General features: G+C 44.4%; 2 pseudogenes across 1 annotated transcript; one reads left to right on the top strand and one right to left on the bottom strand.

Annotated features, from left to right (window-relative positions):
- The first annotated feature begins 7254 nt into the window (after positions 1-7254).
- Positions 7255-10767, top strand: LOC147448789 (pentatricopeptide repeat-containing protein At4g18520, chloroplastic-like; annotated as a pseudogene). The gene is made up of 2 exons (XR_015189381.1): positions 7255-7442; positions 7587-10767. The product of XR_015189381.1 is annotated as a pentatricopeptide repeat-containing protein At4g18520, chloroplastic-like (transcript).
- A 2705-nt stretch (positions 10768-13472) lies between these two features.
- Positions 13473-16593, bottom strand: LOC147448788 (uncharacterized; annotated as a pseudogene).
- Between the last annotated feature and the right edge of the window lie 1602 nt (positions 16594-18195).

Genomic DNA, 18195 nt, shown 5'->3' with positions numbered 1-18195 from the left:
TGCAATCAACATGTCATCAACATACAACATTAGGATGATGAATTTCCCATCTCCCAAATTCTTCGTGTAGACGTAGTGATCCGAGTTGCATCTTGTGAATCCATGATCCAACATCCATCGATCAAACTTCAAATACCATTGTCTTGATGCTTGCTTTAAACCATACAAGCTCTTCTTTAATCTGCAAACCATTTTCTCCTTACCTTTTACTTCATACCCCTTTGGTTGAAGCATGTAGATGTCCTCCTCTAAGTCACCGTGAGGGAATGCCGTATTTACATCCATTTACTCGAGATTTAGATCATGAGCAGCCACAAGGCTTAAGACAAGCCTAATTGAGTTCATTTTTACAACAGGAGAAAATATTTCATTGAAGTCAATACCTTTCTTTTGAGAAAAACCTTCTACCACAAGCCTAGACTTGTACCTTTTCTTCCCACCTTCTTCTTCCTTCAGCTTGTACACCCATTTGTTTTGAAGTGCCCGCTTACCTTTAGGCAACTCAACCAACTCCCATGTTTGGTTGCGATGTAGTGAGTCCATCTCCACTTGCATGCTCTTCGTCCATTCTTCTTTGGATTCATGCTGCATAGCTTCTTCGTATGATTCCGGTTCTCCAGAATCTGAGATCAAGAGATGGTTGAAGGAAGGAACAAACCTTTCTGGAGGTCTACTTGCTCTTGTAGATCTTCGGGGAATAGGTTGAGGCTCCTCATTTGGTTGACGTTGTTGCACATTGTCACCGTTTGCAGTCCTTGAGTCTTCACCGTCCTCAAGCTCCATGTACTCATCACCTATTTCTTTTGTTTGTTTTCTTTCCAAGTAATCTTTGTACATATTTTTTTCATTAAAAATTACATCCCTACTCCTTAATATTTTACCATCTTCAGGATTCCATAGGCGATACCCAAAGTCTCCTTCTCCATAGCCAATGAAGAAACACTTTTTGGACTTTGTATCTAGCTTTGATCTTAGACTTCTATCTATGTGCATGAAAGCCTCACACCCAAACACTTTGAGAAATGCATAATTCACCGGTTTACCTGTCCATGCCTCTTCTGGAACTCCCCCATCCAATGCCGTTGAGGGTGACCGATTGATTAAGTACACATACGTACTTATAGCTTTCGCCCAAAGCTCAAGCAGTAGCCCTGCATGTAGCCGCATGCTTCATGCTCGTTCCATGATTGTCCTGTTCATCCTTTTCGAAATCCCATTTTGTTGAGGTGTCCTTGGGGTTGTCCTTTGCCTCTGAATGCCATTGCTAGCACAAAAGCTTTCAAAAGCTTGGCTGCAATATTCGCCTCCATTGTCGGATCTGAGGCATTTAACCTTGGTACCTGTTTCATTCTCCACAAAGGCTTTCCACCTTTGAAATATGGAAAATACATCGGATTTGTTCTTCATGACATAAACCCATGTTTTTCTAGTCGCATCGTCTATGAATGTTACATAGTACAATGAGCCACCAAGTGATGGTGTACTTGCAGGACCCCAAACATCAGAATGAACCAACTCAAGTTTTTTATTTTTTCTTTCATTTCCTGATTTTTGAAATTTTACCCTCTTTTGTTTACCATAAACACAATCTTCACAGAACTCTAAGTCCACTTCTTTCAAACCTGGTAGAAGCTTCTTTGTTTGAAGGATTTGCATTCCTTTGGCACTCATATGCCCAAGTCGGTAGTGCCACACCGCACTGTCCACTTCTGTAGTTGCTGCACAAGCTGAAGGTTGCGTGCTAACAGTACACAAGTAAAGTGTACCGACTTTTTCTCCCTTGGCAACTACCAAAGATCCCTTTGAGATCTTCCACCGTTTGTTTCCGAATGCAATGTTGTGACCTTCATCGTCCAATTGTCCTGTAGAGATCAAATTTTTGCGAAGAGAAGGAACATGCCTAACATCTTTAAGCTTCCATTCATTTCCATTAGCAGTTTTGACAGAAACTGTACCTTTGCCGACAATCTCACAAGCTTCATCATCTCCCAAGTATACATACCCAAAATTACCTTTGGTGTAGTCTTGGAAATGTTGCTTGTGTGGTGTCGCATGGAATGAAGCCTCGGAATCTACTCTCTAGGAATTAGACACATTGTCTAATGAGAGAATTAGAACATCTTGCTCTACTTTACCTGCCACATTAGCCTCCGATGTTGGCTTGTTGTCTTGAGACTCTGTCTCCTTCTTCTTCTTGGACCAGCAATCCTTCTTGACGTGGCCCTTCTTGCCGCAGTTCCAACATTCAAGAATTGACTTTGTGTGTGACTTGCTCCGTCTTGAGCGATCACGACCCTTTTGGTTTTTGAACCTCTCCTTAGGCCTTCCTCTTGTTTCCGCTGATAGTGCAGCACTTGATGATTCTCCTGTGCTTCTCCTTCGCATTTCCTCGCTTAGGAGAACACCCACAACATCATCAAACTTAAGAGTATTTGTGCCAGAGATAGAATTAGTTACAGCCATCACAAGGCTGTCCCAACTATCAGGTAGAGATGATAGTATAAGGAGAGCTCTCACTTCGTCATCAAAATTGATTTTCACTGATCGAAGTTGACTTATGTTTGTGTTAAAGTCATTTAGGTGTTCTGCAACTGAACCATTCTCTGCCATCTTTAGATTGAACAAGCGCTTCATAAGAAATACCTTATTGGATGCCGATGGTTTCTCGTAGAAGTCGTCAAGTAACTTCATCAAGTCCTCCGTGGTCGTCATCTCCGAAACATTGAAGGCCACCGTTGACACCAAGCTTAACCGGATTGTTCCCAGTGCCTTTCGATTAAGGACAATCCATGCTTCATCTGCCATTGTTGTGGGCTTCTTCACAAGACCGCCTAGTGGCAAATAGAGGTCCGTCTGGTAGAGATAGTCTTCAATCTGCATCTTCCAATGTTGGTAGTTTTTGCCGTTGAACTTCTCAATCTTGAGCTTCCCTTCCTCCGCCATAACTCCCACTCAATTCAAGGAATCCTTTCCTTGAGATAATTTAGCTACGAGCAAACCTTGCTCTGATACCAGTTGTTAGAAAATAAGACGTAGCTAAATAGATTTTTGAGTAGATTACTTAATGGAGAGAGATAGATTTCACACACAAGAGATTATAGAGTAGAGAGAGAGAGAGAGTACACACGATATACGTGGTTCACCCAATGTGGGCTACGTCCACGAGAAAGCAGCCACTCAATGGCTTTAGCACTTCAAAAGAAGAAGTAGTTTACAAAGGGATTAAACCCTTGATAGAGCTCCCGCCTTGCTTCACTCTCACCACCTCACACTTACCTTGTTGCATCAACTTCACACTATGAAATGTGTGTAGAAATGGCCTCCTTTTATAGGCCAAAAGGGCTGCCCTCTCTTATGAGAGACAGCCATGTGTAGCCGCCCTTGTGCGAATAAGTCCAAATCGGACCCTCCAATCCGCCCATGTGTGGCCGCCCTTGAGAAGACAAGTCCGCTTTTGAATTCGGCCACCGGCCACCGGCCATTGACTACCAGCCACCAGCCAACCGACCGGTTGTTTTCCGACCACTTTCCGGCCGCCGTCCGGCCATAATATTCCGGCGAAAAAAAAAGTCTCGGGGGCCTCTAAAGTTTCCCCTGATTCTTGTCCGTGAAAATTTTGGTTTCCGGTGAGTGATTTTCCTTCACGCATGATGGCTTCTCCTCATAATGGGGGCCTTACAAATGTGCGCTTTTACCACAGAAAATTACAAGGGTAAATCAGGCTCCATACTTAACAAAGCATGGGATAGCGTGTGAGCTTGTGAGCTATGTGGCTATGGAGTCCGCACTGAGGCGCCGCTGTTGGTAGCGCAGGCGGCATCCAGGTGGTGGATTTTGGGGAAGGTGGCGTGGCAGTGGCTGTCAGCTAGTGGCGCATCCACTTGTGGCGGTTGTTGGCGGCGCTCCCAGTTGATGGTGACGTGGAGGCCCGCCATGGGCTCGTTTTCGCGGCCCCCGTTTTGGAGACAAGGTAAGGTTACCCCCCCCCCCCCCCCCCCAATAGCGATGACGCTATTGCTCCCGAGGGGAGGGGTCCCACGATGGAGTGAAGCAGCCCGAGGCCAGTCAAGGGCAATACAAGGGGAGGGTCTCATGACCAGTGGATAGCAGAAATGATAAAGAGAATTCAAAAGCTACAAGGGGCTTAGCCCGCCACAAAGGTCAAGCAAGGGCAGAGAGAAAGGGGACCAATCCGAGAGGAGTCCAAAGTACCAAAAGTGCAAATGCAAGGGTGGTCAAAGTGGGCAAAGAGAGTTGCCATGCAAAGGCTACCAAAATAGACTATACCAAGTGCTGACAATGCAAAGGGACTTCCAAATGAAGCTGCAAGTGAAGTGCACGAGATGGGAGCTCACCCATTTTTTCTTTTTTAGGTCTCCTAAACCCACCCCTATAAAAGGATGTATACGTTCATTTTTTGGGGCTTTTGCCAAAGGGCTTTTTGGCCATTATGCTCCTTGGCTTGTGTAGACTTTGAGGGTTTTTCTTGTTTCCGAGGTTCATGCCGACGGTGTATGGATTGTATATGGTGTTGCATATGCTAGAGGACCATTCTCTACTGTCTCTGGGCGTCATTCCCCCTTCCCCCTTCTCTTCTCTGCTTGTGTGCGTGTGTTTCTGGGTGTGTGTGTCCCCCCGAAGTTGGTCGTGCAAAGAGAGATAGAGAGAGGCTGTGTGGTTGTGGAAGGCTGTGAATTGAGCAGAGCAGAGTAACTGAGTCTATTTGGTGCATTGCAAGGCGTGTGCGTGTATGGTTGTGTGCAAGCGATGGTTTGCTTGTGGGTAGTGTCGAAATTTTGAAGGTGAACTCTAGTGGATTGGGGTGTTGTGTATACCTTGGGCTATAGTGAGGCACTGTGTTGTGTGCTGGGTGTGTTCCCCTTCCCCCTCTCCAGTGTGTAACTGCGTGCATATAAGCGTATGTAACTGCGTGTATTCGATGGTTCTTACTGGTATATATACCGACTCTACTCAGATGAGCTTAACGGATGGAAGAATTTTTCCATTGAAGATGGCTACTTACTCCACAAGGGTAGAGTATGTTTACCAAAGGACTCAGACATTAGGTGCCAAATATTATTTGAGTGTCATGATAGTCCAAGTCCTGGTCATCCAGGTATTTGTAAGACATACCTTAGTTCGATGGTAATTTTTATTGGCCACGATTACATCATGATATTCAAGAGTACGTACTAAACTGCCAGCAGTGCCAAGTTAATAAGGCAGAGCGCCTAAAGGTAGGTGGCCTTTTACATCCTTTAGAGATTCCACAAGGTAAGTGGGAGAGTATCTCTATGGATTTTGTAGTAGGACTACCTAATACAAATCGTGGTCGTGATGCCATATGGGTAATTGTAGATTGTCTAACAAAGATGTGTCGATTCATTCCCACTAAGACTACAATTAAGACACTGGAATTAGCACGACTATTTATAGAGTATATATATAGACTCTATGGTCTCCCAGCTAGTATCATAGTGACATAGATCGAAAGTTCGATAATCACTTCTGGAAAGTTGTGTTCCAAAAGTTGGAAACTACACTTAATCTTAGTACGGATGATCATCCACAAACAGATGGTCAAATCGAAAGGGTTAATCAAGTGCTAGAGGATATGCTATGAGCGTATGTCAGCAAGAAGAAAACCAATTGGGAAGACTACTTGCCTATATTGGAATCTTCTTATAATAGTTCAAAGCATGTGACTACAAGGTTTAGTCCATTTATGGTTTTATATGGTTTTCAACCTAGATCACTCGTTACGGTGGGATTGGCTATGAAGAAGATACAAAAAGTGCAAGATTTTCTCCAAGACCATATTGATATGCTTCGAGTTGCTCGACAGAATGTTAAGCAAGCTCAAGATTGATATAAGAAGTACGCAGAGATGAGCATCGTCGTCTTACTACTTTCCAAGAAGGAGACAAGGTTTTCCTCAAGGTTCCGGAGCATTCAGAAAGTCTGAAGACGGGAAAAGTTCCTAAACTTTCACCACGATATTGTGGACCGTTTACTGTTCTCAAACGTATAGGTCAAGTGGCATATAAGTTAGTTCTTCCCGAGCACTCACGAGTTCATCCTATTTTGCATGTTATCCGTTTACGAAAACAGCTAGGAAAGAATGATAATGTCATTGATACAAGTGTGTTAGTTGACATTATAGAACCGCCAAGCATCCCTCATGAACCCGAAAAGAATTTGGATTCTCATGAGCTTCGCACCAGACATCATGTCAGGTGAAAGGTGTTGGTAAAATGGCTAGATAGACCCGAAGAAGGTTCTACATGGGAGAATGTCTCCGCACTTAAGAAACATTTTCCTACGTTTGTTTTCGAGGACGAAAACGATTCCAAGGGGGGGGGGGGGGGGTAATGTAAGGACACGGGTCCTACGGGCAAAGCCACCGGCATGGTCGGACAATGTGTACGTTAGGGGGAGGCTATAAGATAGCATGGTTGGGTGGAGACTAGCACACGACATTCCTCCCCTCCTTTGATAGAGAATCTGATTAGATTCCCTTTGAAAGAATTGAACCCAAAATTGTACCACGTTTGCTTTTTTGATCGCTCGTAGTTTGGGTTGGACAATTTTCATCTTCTCTTGAATGCAACATATCAATATGCATATGTATTATGCGACTATTGATGATCACTATAACTTCCTTGATTTTAGTAGGTCCCCTATTTTTACATCTTCCTACTTGCTCTATCTTTTTGAAAAAAACCCCAATTATCCCACTAGATTTCCTCCCCCCTACACTAGTCCTATGCAGGCCCCTCACCATCCCCTCCCTGCTTCACTTGCCTTCACTTGTCTCCCTCCATCGTCTCCTACTCAAAGTGCTTGGCCGACCAGTGTCTGCTGCACCACCATATCCGCTTACTTGCATCCACCTCACACTACAGTGTGCCTCCCTCCCATTGTTTTCCATTGTCACCATCCCCAAATCTCTTTGAATCCTTTATATGGCAGCCACTATACCACGATGACTCATCATCATGATGATGTGCACATCAAGGAGCTGGATAACATCCAACAATGTAGACACACAAATTACCTACTTGCTATCAATCAGATCAGCTTAAGTTGAGACAAAATAAAAATAAATCCTACGTGGATATGGATTAAATGGGATCTACAGTTGCAAATGCAAGGCTAAAAGTAGACTCGGGACATTTCTCACTCTATTATCTTGAACCAACGATGTCTCCTTAAGAACCCACATGCTCTAACTGCTACGCTTGCATGTGACTACTGTAAGTTCGGGGTAAGTTAGTAAATTTGGACTGCCCAATCACCCACGATCTACGGGCACCCTGATTTTTGCCTCCACCCTTCACCCCATTTGAACATGCCTGTGTGAAAATAAACCCCGGCAATGGCTCGTTGTTCTTCTGCATTTGCAAATGAGGTACGAGTCGAAGACTACGCTGGCCGCCATGGTAAGAAACTCTGTTTCTCTTTGGGTCCCCCCCCCCCCCCCCCCCCCCCCCCCCCGGCGGCCCCCAAATCTTCTCTCTCTACCTCACACACACACACGGTTACTTTTCTCAATTTTCGAGGTTGATGCGGTTTTGTGTCCATAGAGCGGTGCCAAATCCACTGAAAAATCCAGGGGAGAAGCAATATTCGCTACACCAGTCAAGCATAGACAGAAAGAGCATGATGAGGAGTCGAAAGCAGTGAGTTTCTCCTTTTTGACCAGACTTAAAGCCTGTGTTCAGAAGAAGGATTTGTACAAAGTCAGTAGGATACACACTGAGCTCCACAATAGTGGGTTACTTCAGAAAGACACATATTTAGGGAGCACATTGGTGAGTGTGTATGCCAAGTGTGGTGCCCTCACAAAAGCACAAGAAGTTTTTGATGGACTTCCTATCCGAACTGTCATCACTTGGAACGCATTGATTGCAGGCTATGCCCAACATGGCTATGGCAATGAAGCTCTTTGCTGTTTTCACCGGATACGAAGGGAGGGCCTTTCTCCAGATGGAATCTCCTATGCTTGCACCTTGAAGGCCTGTGGCCTTACACAAGATGTTGACATGGGTGAGAGAATTCACGATGAGGTTGCTAGTCAAGGGCTGTTGGAGAAAGATGTCGTGCTTGGCGGTGCTTTGGTCGATATGTATGCCAAATGTGGCGCCCTTAGGAGAGCACAAAAAGTTGTTGATGACCTTTCTGTTCGAAATGTTGTCTCTTGGAGTGCGTTGATTGTAGGATATGCCCAGCATGGTTATGGCAAGGAAGCTTTGCGTTGTTTTCACCAACTGCGAAGGGAAGGCCTTTCTCCAAATGCAATCACCTATGCTTGCACCTTGAAGGCTTGTGGCCTTACACAAGACCTTCACACGGGTGAGAGAATTCACGATGAGATTGTCAGCCAGGGGCTCTTGGAGAAAGTTGTTGTGCTTGGCGGTGCTTTGGTTGATATGTATGCCAAATGTGGTGCTCTTGCAAAGGCACGAAAAGTTCTTGATGAGCTTTCTGTGCGGAATGTTGTCTCTTGGAGCGCGTTGATTGCAGGATATGCTCAACATGGCTGTGGCAAGGAAGCGCTTTGCTGTTTTCACCAAATGCGAAGGGAAGGCCTCTCTCCAAATGCAATCTCCTATGCTTGTACCTTGAAGGCATGTGGCCTTACGCAAGACGTGGACTTTGGGAAGAGAATTCATGATGAGATTGCTAGTCAGGGAATTTTGGAGAAAGATGTTGTGCTTTGTGGTGCTTTGGTTGACATGCATGCCAAATGTGGTGCCCTTTCGAGGGCGCAAAAAATTCTTGATGAGCTTTCTGTCCGAAGTGTTGCCTCTTGGAGTGCATTGATTGCAGGATATACCCAACATGGCTATGGCAAGGAGGCTCTAGGCTGTTTTCATCAGATGCGAAGGGAAGGCCTTTCTCCAAATGCAATAACCTATGCTTGGATCTTGAAGGCGTGTGGCCTTACACAAGACCTTCACATGGGTGAAAGAATTCACAAAGAAATTGCTTGTCAAGGGGTGTTAGAGAAACATGTGCTTGGCAACGCTTTGGTCGATATGTATGCCAAATTTGGTGCCTTGATGAAAGCACAAAAAGTTCTTGATGAGATTTCTGTCCGAAATGTTGCCTCTTGGAGTGCGTTGATTGCAGGATATACACAGCATGGTTTTGGCACAGAAGCTCTGGGCTGTTTTCATCAGATGCAAAGGGAAGGCCTTTCTCCAAATGCAAGCATCTATGCTTGCACCTTGAAGGCATGTGGCCTTACGCAAGACGTCGGCATGGGAGAGAGAATTCACGATGAGATTGCTAGTTTGGGGTTGTTGGAGAAAGATGTTGTGCTTGGTGGTGCTCTGGTCGACATGTATGCCAAATGTGGTGCCCTCACTAAAGCAAGAAAAATTCTTGATCGGCATGGTCTCCGGGATGTCGTCTCTTGGAGCATGTTGATTGCAAGATATGCCCAACATGGCTATGGCAAGGAAGCTCTGGCCTGTTTTCACCATATGCGAAGGGAAGGCCTTTCTGCAAATGGAATCACCTATGCTTGCACCTTGAAGGCCTGTGGTCTTACGCAAGACGTCGACATGGGAGAGAGAATTCACGATGAGATTGCTAGTCAAGGACTGCTGGAAAAAGATGTTGTGCTTGGCAGTGCTTTGGTTGATATGTATGCCAAATGTGGCGCCCTGACGAAAGCACAAAAAGTTCTTGATGAGCTTTCTGTCCGAAATGTCGTCTCTTGGAGTGCGTTGATTGCAGGATATGCCCAACATGGCTGTGGGAAGGAGGCTCTGGGCTGTTTTAACCAGATGCAACGTGAGGGTTTCTTGCCAAATGAAGTCTCTTGGATTGCTCTTATAGGAGGATATGCCCAACAAGGGCTGGCTGAGGAGGCTCTGAACTGTTTTCATTGGATGCAACTAGAGGCATCTCCCCAACTGCAATCTCTTTTCTTAGTGTGCTGAGTGCATGTAGTCACTTAGGTCTACTGGATGAGGGCCAAATGCTTTTTGATAGCATGAGGGAAAAATATGGCATTATACCAGGCAAAGAGCACTACACTTGCATGGTTAACCTTTTCGGGCGGGCAAGGCATTTTGACAAAGCTATGAGAATAATCAAGATGATGCCATCATCTGATTATCCTCCAGTTTGGTCTGCTCTTCTAGGTGCCTGTCACAAATGGGGAAATGTGGAGCTTGGAAGATTGGCTTTTGAGTGCGCAATAGAATTAGATAAAAGTGATGCTGGAGCTTATGTGTTAATGAGTGACATTTATGTAGCTGCTGGCATGCAGGTGGCGGCGCAAAACATTACATGCATGAGAATGAGGAATAGTGCTCGGAAGCTCCTGGACTGATGCCAATGGAAGGTTCATAGTTGTGCTAAGCAGACAAAACTTAAATTGTCCTACACGGGTATTCCCCAAATTGGCTATTCTGCCAGCATGATGAGAGTATGCAACTGTTCGAATAAAGCCAAGATGCCAGCATTGCCTACACCAATGCTACCCGAGTACTTGCACACAGTAATGGCCTCACTAACATACCCAAGCAAGCCCACGCTCTTTATCTGCACGCAGGAGACCCGAGAGAGAGAGAGAGAGAGAGATGAAATGTTATATTAACGTCTTCAAAAGGCCAGAATGACCTATGAGACCAAACTGATACAAAAGTAGTGAATCTGTTACAATGTCTGGGTACCTTAGTACTACAGTACTAAGTGTGAAAATAAATGTGAAAAACTAAATACAAAGTATTAAATAAATTTCTTAGGAGCATTTTGGGTGTCTGGTTAGAATGTGTCTAATCCTTTGTTGTAGTTCCTCCGGTGAAGTGTGCTTCTGCATCTTGGTCATGGTCGTCTCGATTTCCTAAGCTCCATCGCTCTGTCAATTAGGGTGCCTTTGGTATGAATGTGGGTACTCCTTTGTGCTGGCTGTTGGCCTCTTGCTTCTCCTTCCACTCTTGCTTCTCTCGATCCGAAGAAATCTGTGATCTGTCTCTGAGGTTGTAGTGCTCTTTGTCTTCTCATTAGATTATCCCTGTGCCAATGTAGTTCTAGTAGGTACAAGCCTAAGCATCTTTGATCTTGGTATTGCATGATTCTATCTAGAGGTCCAAAGCCTTTCTTAAAGAGGCAATGAAAATGCCCACGTATCTCATAGTATATTGTGCAGTGGCATATATAGTGTAATTCTGTCTCCGGCTCCATTCCGCATAACTTGCAAATTTTGCTATGAGGTGGGATTCCCCTAAATGTGCCAAATTCAATTTCCAACTGGTGTGAGGATGTACGAATCTGACCAATAGCACATCTCAAACCATGAGACAGGTGGGTATCCATGTAACTCGGGTGAATCACAAATCCATCTTCAGATAGTTGTAGGAAGTTTTCTTTGCAGTCGGCCATCTTCGTGCCCAATTCTTGTGTAGGGTCTACCCATGTCCTCTTAGTATCCAACTGTATAAGATCGTGTCGGATGATTTTATTAATCTCCGTTCGTGTAATTGCCAGTGATGGAGTCTCAAGAGAGTATTGGAAGGGGGGTAATCTTTCCATACTGAACCTCTGTCTCTGAAACCACGAGGATAGTTGCGCATACCAGCATGATGTATCCCCTTTCATTGCTAATTGTCAAGAGGATTCGAGGGCCAGTCTAGTATATCGGCAATTATTTGTATCCCACAAACCATGTATGAAGGACACTGATCTGGTAAGAGCTTCAATTTCTATTGGAGGGGCCGCTAGTTCAGCTTGGGTAATCGCGTGTGGTACGGAGGCCTTGGCTCTAATCATTCGGGAAATCATGGTCTCTCCATTGACTTCCAATTATCTTGATCCACAGATGGTCCCCAAATCTGGACCCCATAAAGCATAGCCGAAGCCACCATAGTATCAAAGAGCCAAAGTTTTGTTCGTGGTTCCTGGACCTGCACTTGTGAACACATCCTCTCCAACCCTCTCAAGGCCGCAGAGACTTTGGATAATCTAGCATCCGCTGCTTTCTTAAGAGTAAACTTTGTTCTTGCAAATACCACCCCAAGGTATATGTATGCATCTGTGTACTGTACTATATCTTGGCCATATGCAAATGTAGGTGTCGATCTCCTAACCCACTGCCCTCCAATTCCACAATCAAACATCAAAAACCCATAACTTCAACATCAATTCCGCAATTCATACATACATGCCCTCCAATTCTGTCAACACACAATTTGCCACTAGGCTGCCATAGCCATAACCTTGTAGAGAACTAGTCGTGACCTGATGAGCACAACTCCAATTGGGGAACTTTAAAGCTTGAGAGAAAGCTTGAAAAATGAATGGCGAGAAATCTGAAGATGACCAAAATTGATTCCATATTCCTCCATGAGCAAAATTGACGCGAACAGAAAGCTGTCCCAGCATGACTACACGCAGAGAAGGCTAGTCGGGGCAGAAAACTGCATCCAAAAGCATCAAGAAGCCACAACGACCCAAAACCTGTCAATTTTTGATGTTTGGTTGAACTTCTTTAAGTTTGTACATGAGTTTAAGTTATATACAAGGCTCACTTAAAAAAACTCACTCACGTGCACTTACAGTAGCCCGACAGCTGTCACTAGACTAGCGACTTGCAATGCATGTACATGTTCTTGCTAAAGCAAGTTAAAAACCCCACAAAAAGAAATCCCACACAAAATTTTGACATCGGGCGTCATGTCCGTATGTACAAATTTAAAAAAAATGGGGTGTCAGAAATACGCCCAACAACGTCTGCTCACTTTCTCCGATTTCAGTGAGCTTTAGTGAGCGTTCGCAGGTCGACAAATACTTCGGGCGAGCTCGTAGAGCTCAGTCTGCTCAAATTTTTGATTCGGGCTCATTTCGGCCTCTGTTTCCACTACAGGCAGTACTACACACGCTATTTTGTCATTTTGTGCAGAATTTATATCAGTGCCATTTTCTGCATAACAGGTGCCTTACAGTCTTTTGCGGTTTGTGCTATATAGCACGTGTTATTCACGCTTCGTTTCTCCTATTTTCGGGTAGTTTTCACATCAAGTGGAGCATTTACCATGGCTGACAACAACAACACAGATGTGTTCAAGATGTTTGCTACTGAGGACAGGTTGGATGGGGACAACTACCCTATGTGGGCTTATATGATGCAACATTTTCTTGTGTCAAAGGGTGTCTGGAACATTGTGCAGGGCATTGATGTACGTCCTGGTTCTGAGGATGTAGGCGATGTTGAGGATGTTGCAGGTCTTGCTGCAAGGATTGCAGCTGTTAGAGTTGTTTTGCCTATGGTAGAACAAGCTCGTTGGGATGTTAAGGATGCGTAGGCTCATGCATTGATTGCGTTGTCTGTGAAGCGCACCATTGTTCCTACACTTGGTACACCAGCTATCTGTCGAAGAAATTTGAACTTTCCCTTTCTCCATAATTATATAACTCGATGGTGACATCGTACAACCAAATGTATAATGGGAACACGCCTAGGTATCCATGTCATGACGCAGTCTGAGCTCCTTGCCTGGTGCAATAAGGCTAAGGCAAGAAGTCGTAGCAAGCTCATTTTGACATATAATTCTACGGCTCTTGCAATACGCACTTTCTTCCTTCCGATAGTACTGTGGCCAGTTGATAGAGTTTACATACTGAGACACAGCAGCCACATCTATGCAATCGAAGAATAGGTAAACATTTTGGACAGAAAACTAAAATGCATCGTACGCGAAGCCGGTAAGATTGACAGAGGCAGGGATGTTGAATTGAGAGAAACTCTCGGAGGTGAGGAGAGAGGCACAAAATTCCATGGTGAGCAGAGAGGTGTCCCACGAAAGACACATGTCGCCGGTCTAGCACCTCTATGATATATATGGGGAGTCTCTACTGTAGTTTGTTATGATGGCAAGGGGAGGTAGATCACCAGGGTTGGCTGCTTCTAGGGTAGCAGATAAAGAATTATAATGAGCATGCGTGGAGGAGGAGCTGCAATTGGAGAGAAAAAAATCGGGCGACGCAGCACAAGAGGCAGAGTCCCAAAAAGGGTACAAAATGTGTGGAAAGTGCTTTGCACTTTACACATAAGTAGTTGGAGTTCAAACCTCGCCACAGATATCTTATCCTATAACGGCTATATTGCTTATCCAAGCCTATTAAAGGAACTCCCCTTTGTATAGTACATGTGCGCAGTTGAGTGTGATTCAAATTTGAATTTCCCCCTCTACTTGGTGTCAGCTCCCCCTTCCCTTCTCTCTCACACCTCTCTCCCTTCTCTACCTCCATCTCTCTGTCTACTCTCTCTTCCTCTCCTCTCTCACTCTATCTTCTATATAGTACTCAATTTCAGATGGTATAAGATCTTTCGAACTTGAGCTCCTAAGTACTTTAATAGACTTCTCTCAAAGCAACGGCCTAGTTTACGCCCATCTCTCACTTCCAAGGTTTACTCGGCTAGCATGACTAGCGCCTTGCCACCTATGGTTGCAACCACCAAGTCAAGGTATTTCACCATTGATAAGCTCAATGGGAACAATTACAATGTGTGGAAATTGAGAATGGAGCTATATTTGAAGAAACTTGGTCTGCGGAAGATTGTTTTTGGAGATGAAATAAGACCAAGTGAAGACGAGTACGCCTCCGACACGGAGCTACACTCGGCATGTGATTCAAGGGACATTATGGCTCAAATGGAGATTATACTCCATTGTGAGGATAGGCAAGTCCAAATGGGGTGGACTCTATCCACCTCTAAGTCTATTTGGGAGTTCTTCAACAACATCTATGAGCACACTGATCTTGTTTATTAAGTTTCCCCGATCAAGAGGCTTGTAAACAATACTATGCAAGAAGTCCAATCTGCAGTCAAGTTCCTTGACAATTGGCAGCCACTGCTAGATGAAATTATAATCTCTGGAATGGATTTTTCAGTGAAATTTCAATGTATGCTTCTATTGGCGGCTTTACCTGCAAGCTTGAGAGCCTTTGTTACTAATCAAGCTATGTCTCAAATGCAATTGCAAGGCCTTGTATCCAAAATCCATCAAGAAGAATCTTTAAGAGACCCATCTAATGGCTCTACTCAAGTGGCTCTAGCCACTCAAATCAATTTCAAAAAAGGTGGTCCTAACCACCATTACAACAATTCAGGCAGTTGCATAAAGGTGGTTCTAACCGCCTTAGAAATGCACCTTATGGTCAAGTTCAATGTCACAATTGTAAGAAGTTCGGACACATTGCCAAGGACTGCAGGTCCAAAACCAAGCATCATGGTGGTAATCATGGAGGATTCAACGGACATAAAATAAATGGAGGCTATCATCACAAAGCTCATGCTCATTTCACCAATATTTCAAGCTATGATGGTGATATTTCTATACAACTTTTTGTTGCAAGCTTCAGTTACTTTAAGCCACATCACAACTCTTCTATCTGGTACCTAGAGACTGGAGCTACACATCACATGACATATCATTTTGATGGGCTTGCACACTACACTCCTCTTCAACACCCACTTGAAGTCCTCATGGGGGATAGCAACATTCAATATGCTCAAGGATATGGAATTGTTGCCATTACCCTACCAAATGGCACTATAGCTCACTTAGACAAGGTATACTATGTACCTGGTCTAAAGCAGAATCTCATCTCAGTAGGAGAGCTCACCTCCAAGGGCATTACAGTTTCTTTCACGCATGATAAGTGAATCCTGCATACAATTGATACAAATCACAAGCCTTTCTCTATATCTTGCCCCAAAGAAGGACACTTATATCCTCTTGGCTCTAGCAAAGTCCAAGCCAAAGCACTTTCAAGAGTCATCAATTCTCCTAAGCAAGAGGAGACACTTACTTGGCACTACAGACTAGGTCATGTCTCGCAACAAGTGCTCAAACATATGCAGCAGAAGGAGCTAGTGGTAGGTTTGCCAACCACAATTACACCAATTACATTTTGTGAAGCATGCATATTGGGCAAAGCTAAGCATTTCAAGTTTCCAAGGTCAAAGTCGCATACAGCTCAACCTCTTGAGTGGCCCAATGCAGACACAGTCACTCACTGGAAACAAATACTTCCTAATCTTCATCGGTGACTATACAAGGTACACTCATGTCTACTTCTTGGCAGATTAAAGCTACTACATTTATCAAATTTCATGCTTTCAAAGCTGCGGTGGAGATACAACTGGATCACAAAATCAAGGCACTGAGGACAAACAATGGTGGGGAATACAAAAGCAATGAGTTTTAACAATATTGTGTATCAAATGGTATTGGACAAGAATTTACAATTCCGAATCACCCTCAGCAAAATGGAGTCGTCAAGCGCAAGAATCGCACTTTAGACGAAGCTGCCCGCTCAATGCTAGCCCTCGCTCGACTTCCTATTACATTCTCGGAAGAAGCTGTAGCTACTGTCACCTACATTCAAAATTGAGACCTCTCATATGAAAAACCACACAAAATTGCTTACCATCTATGGTTCAACCACCCGCCCAACATAACCCATCTCAAAATATTTGGTTCCCCACCATATCCTCTGCTCACCAGTCCTCAAGCCAAATTTTCTCCTAAGAGCATCCAAACTATCTTCTGCGGATATGGCGACACTCATGGCGTCAAGGCATATCGCCTTTACGATTCGAAAACCCATAAATTTTTGCTCTCAAGGTTAGTAATCTTCTGCGAGTTTCTTCTATTTAATCACCCCGGTGAAGCCCCACCCTCATCGACCACTGAGCCTCTTCTCACTACCCCAGTTCTCGATGGCCGCGACAATCCTAAAACCCATTCAAACCACCCTATGGTCTCTCATGTGAACACAAGCCACAACCAATTAATCAACCCTTTAAGGCCTACAAGCTTAAAAACGCATGATGGCGAAATACTCCAGACAGCACAACTGCAACTACACGCACACACCCCCAATCACATGCGCTCATCACGGCACCCTATCCACCACTGCCACTCATGGGCACTCCCATTCTCCTTAAACAACAGCAAAACATGATAAGCAATTCCCACACACACACACATGCTTAGCCCTCTGTATCACGCCAATCGACATCTCATGAGCACCACTTCTCAAGATCCATTGCACCATTTCCTGCTCCACACACAAACACCCCCCTACCTCATTCAAAAACGGCCCAAAACAGCCCTCATTTCAGCCCCTCAGCTTCTCCTTCATTGCCTCTAAGCATGGCACACTCACCTATTGTAGTCTCATCCTCATACTCAACCCCGCCTACTTCTACTACTTGTAGAAACACTATCACTCCCATCAGCATTTCCTCTTCATCCTCAGCCCTCAAGGCATCTAATCAACACTCTAATCAACCCAAGTGCTTGCATGATTTTCTTATCAAATGGGGATGGGTTCAATGCACTTCTGACCCCAATCTATTCTATCATACTCTCTTTCATGGATGGGCAACCATTGGTGTCTATGTCGATGGCATTCCTATCATTGCTAGTGATGAGACATATGTCTCACATGTTGAGGAGATGTTCAAGGAAGAATTCCCAATCCATGAAAACAACCCTATGACCTACTTCTTGGGCATATAGGTCAACAAGGATCCAAATGGCAGATTCATCAAGCTCTCACAACAGAAATACATTGGAGATAGTATGGTCTTCTCTCTTCTAACGCACAATTCTCTACTCCACTACTTGTCAAGCATAAACTATTCACATCTCTGCCACCATCTGATGATGATACTTATTCTATGCCAAGCTTTCCCTATGCTCACTTCATTGGCCAGCAAAGGTACCTCATTTCATGCACAAGGCTTGACATTAGCTTTATTGTTCATGTATTATCTCGCCATATGAAGTCACCTCACAAGTGCCATGGTCTCGCTGAAAAGAGGTCACTGCACTACTTACATCACACTCTCCATCATTCTCTCACCTATTATCGTCAGCACCACTCATCACCATTGAAACTCAAAGGTTTTGTTGATGCCGATTGGGCCGGGCAAGACCCGAATATGCATAGCATCTCTGGGCATGTATTTCTTCTTGCAGGTGGTGCTATTTCTTGGTGAAGCAAGCGCCATAATTCACTTGCTCTATCATTTTCCGAGGCAGAGTATATAGAAGCATCCTTCGCTGCTCGAGAAGCATTGTGGCTTCACCAACTCCTAGAAGAACTTCCAATTCCATGTGCCACTCCTCCAATCATTCTACATTGTGACAATCAGTTAGCAAT

This window comes from Adiantum capillus-veneris, chromosome 10 (assembly GCF_014529385.1).
Source record: "Adiantum capillus-veneris isolate H3 chromosome 10, ASM1452938v2, whole genome shotgun sequence".
NCBI lineage: Eukaryota > Viridiplantae > Streptophyta > Polypodiopsida > Polypodiales > Pteridaceae > Adiantum > Adiantum capillus-veneris.
The sequence above is the reverse complement of the archived record's forward strand: the minus strand, read 5'-3'. Positions and strand labels throughout refer to the sequence as shown.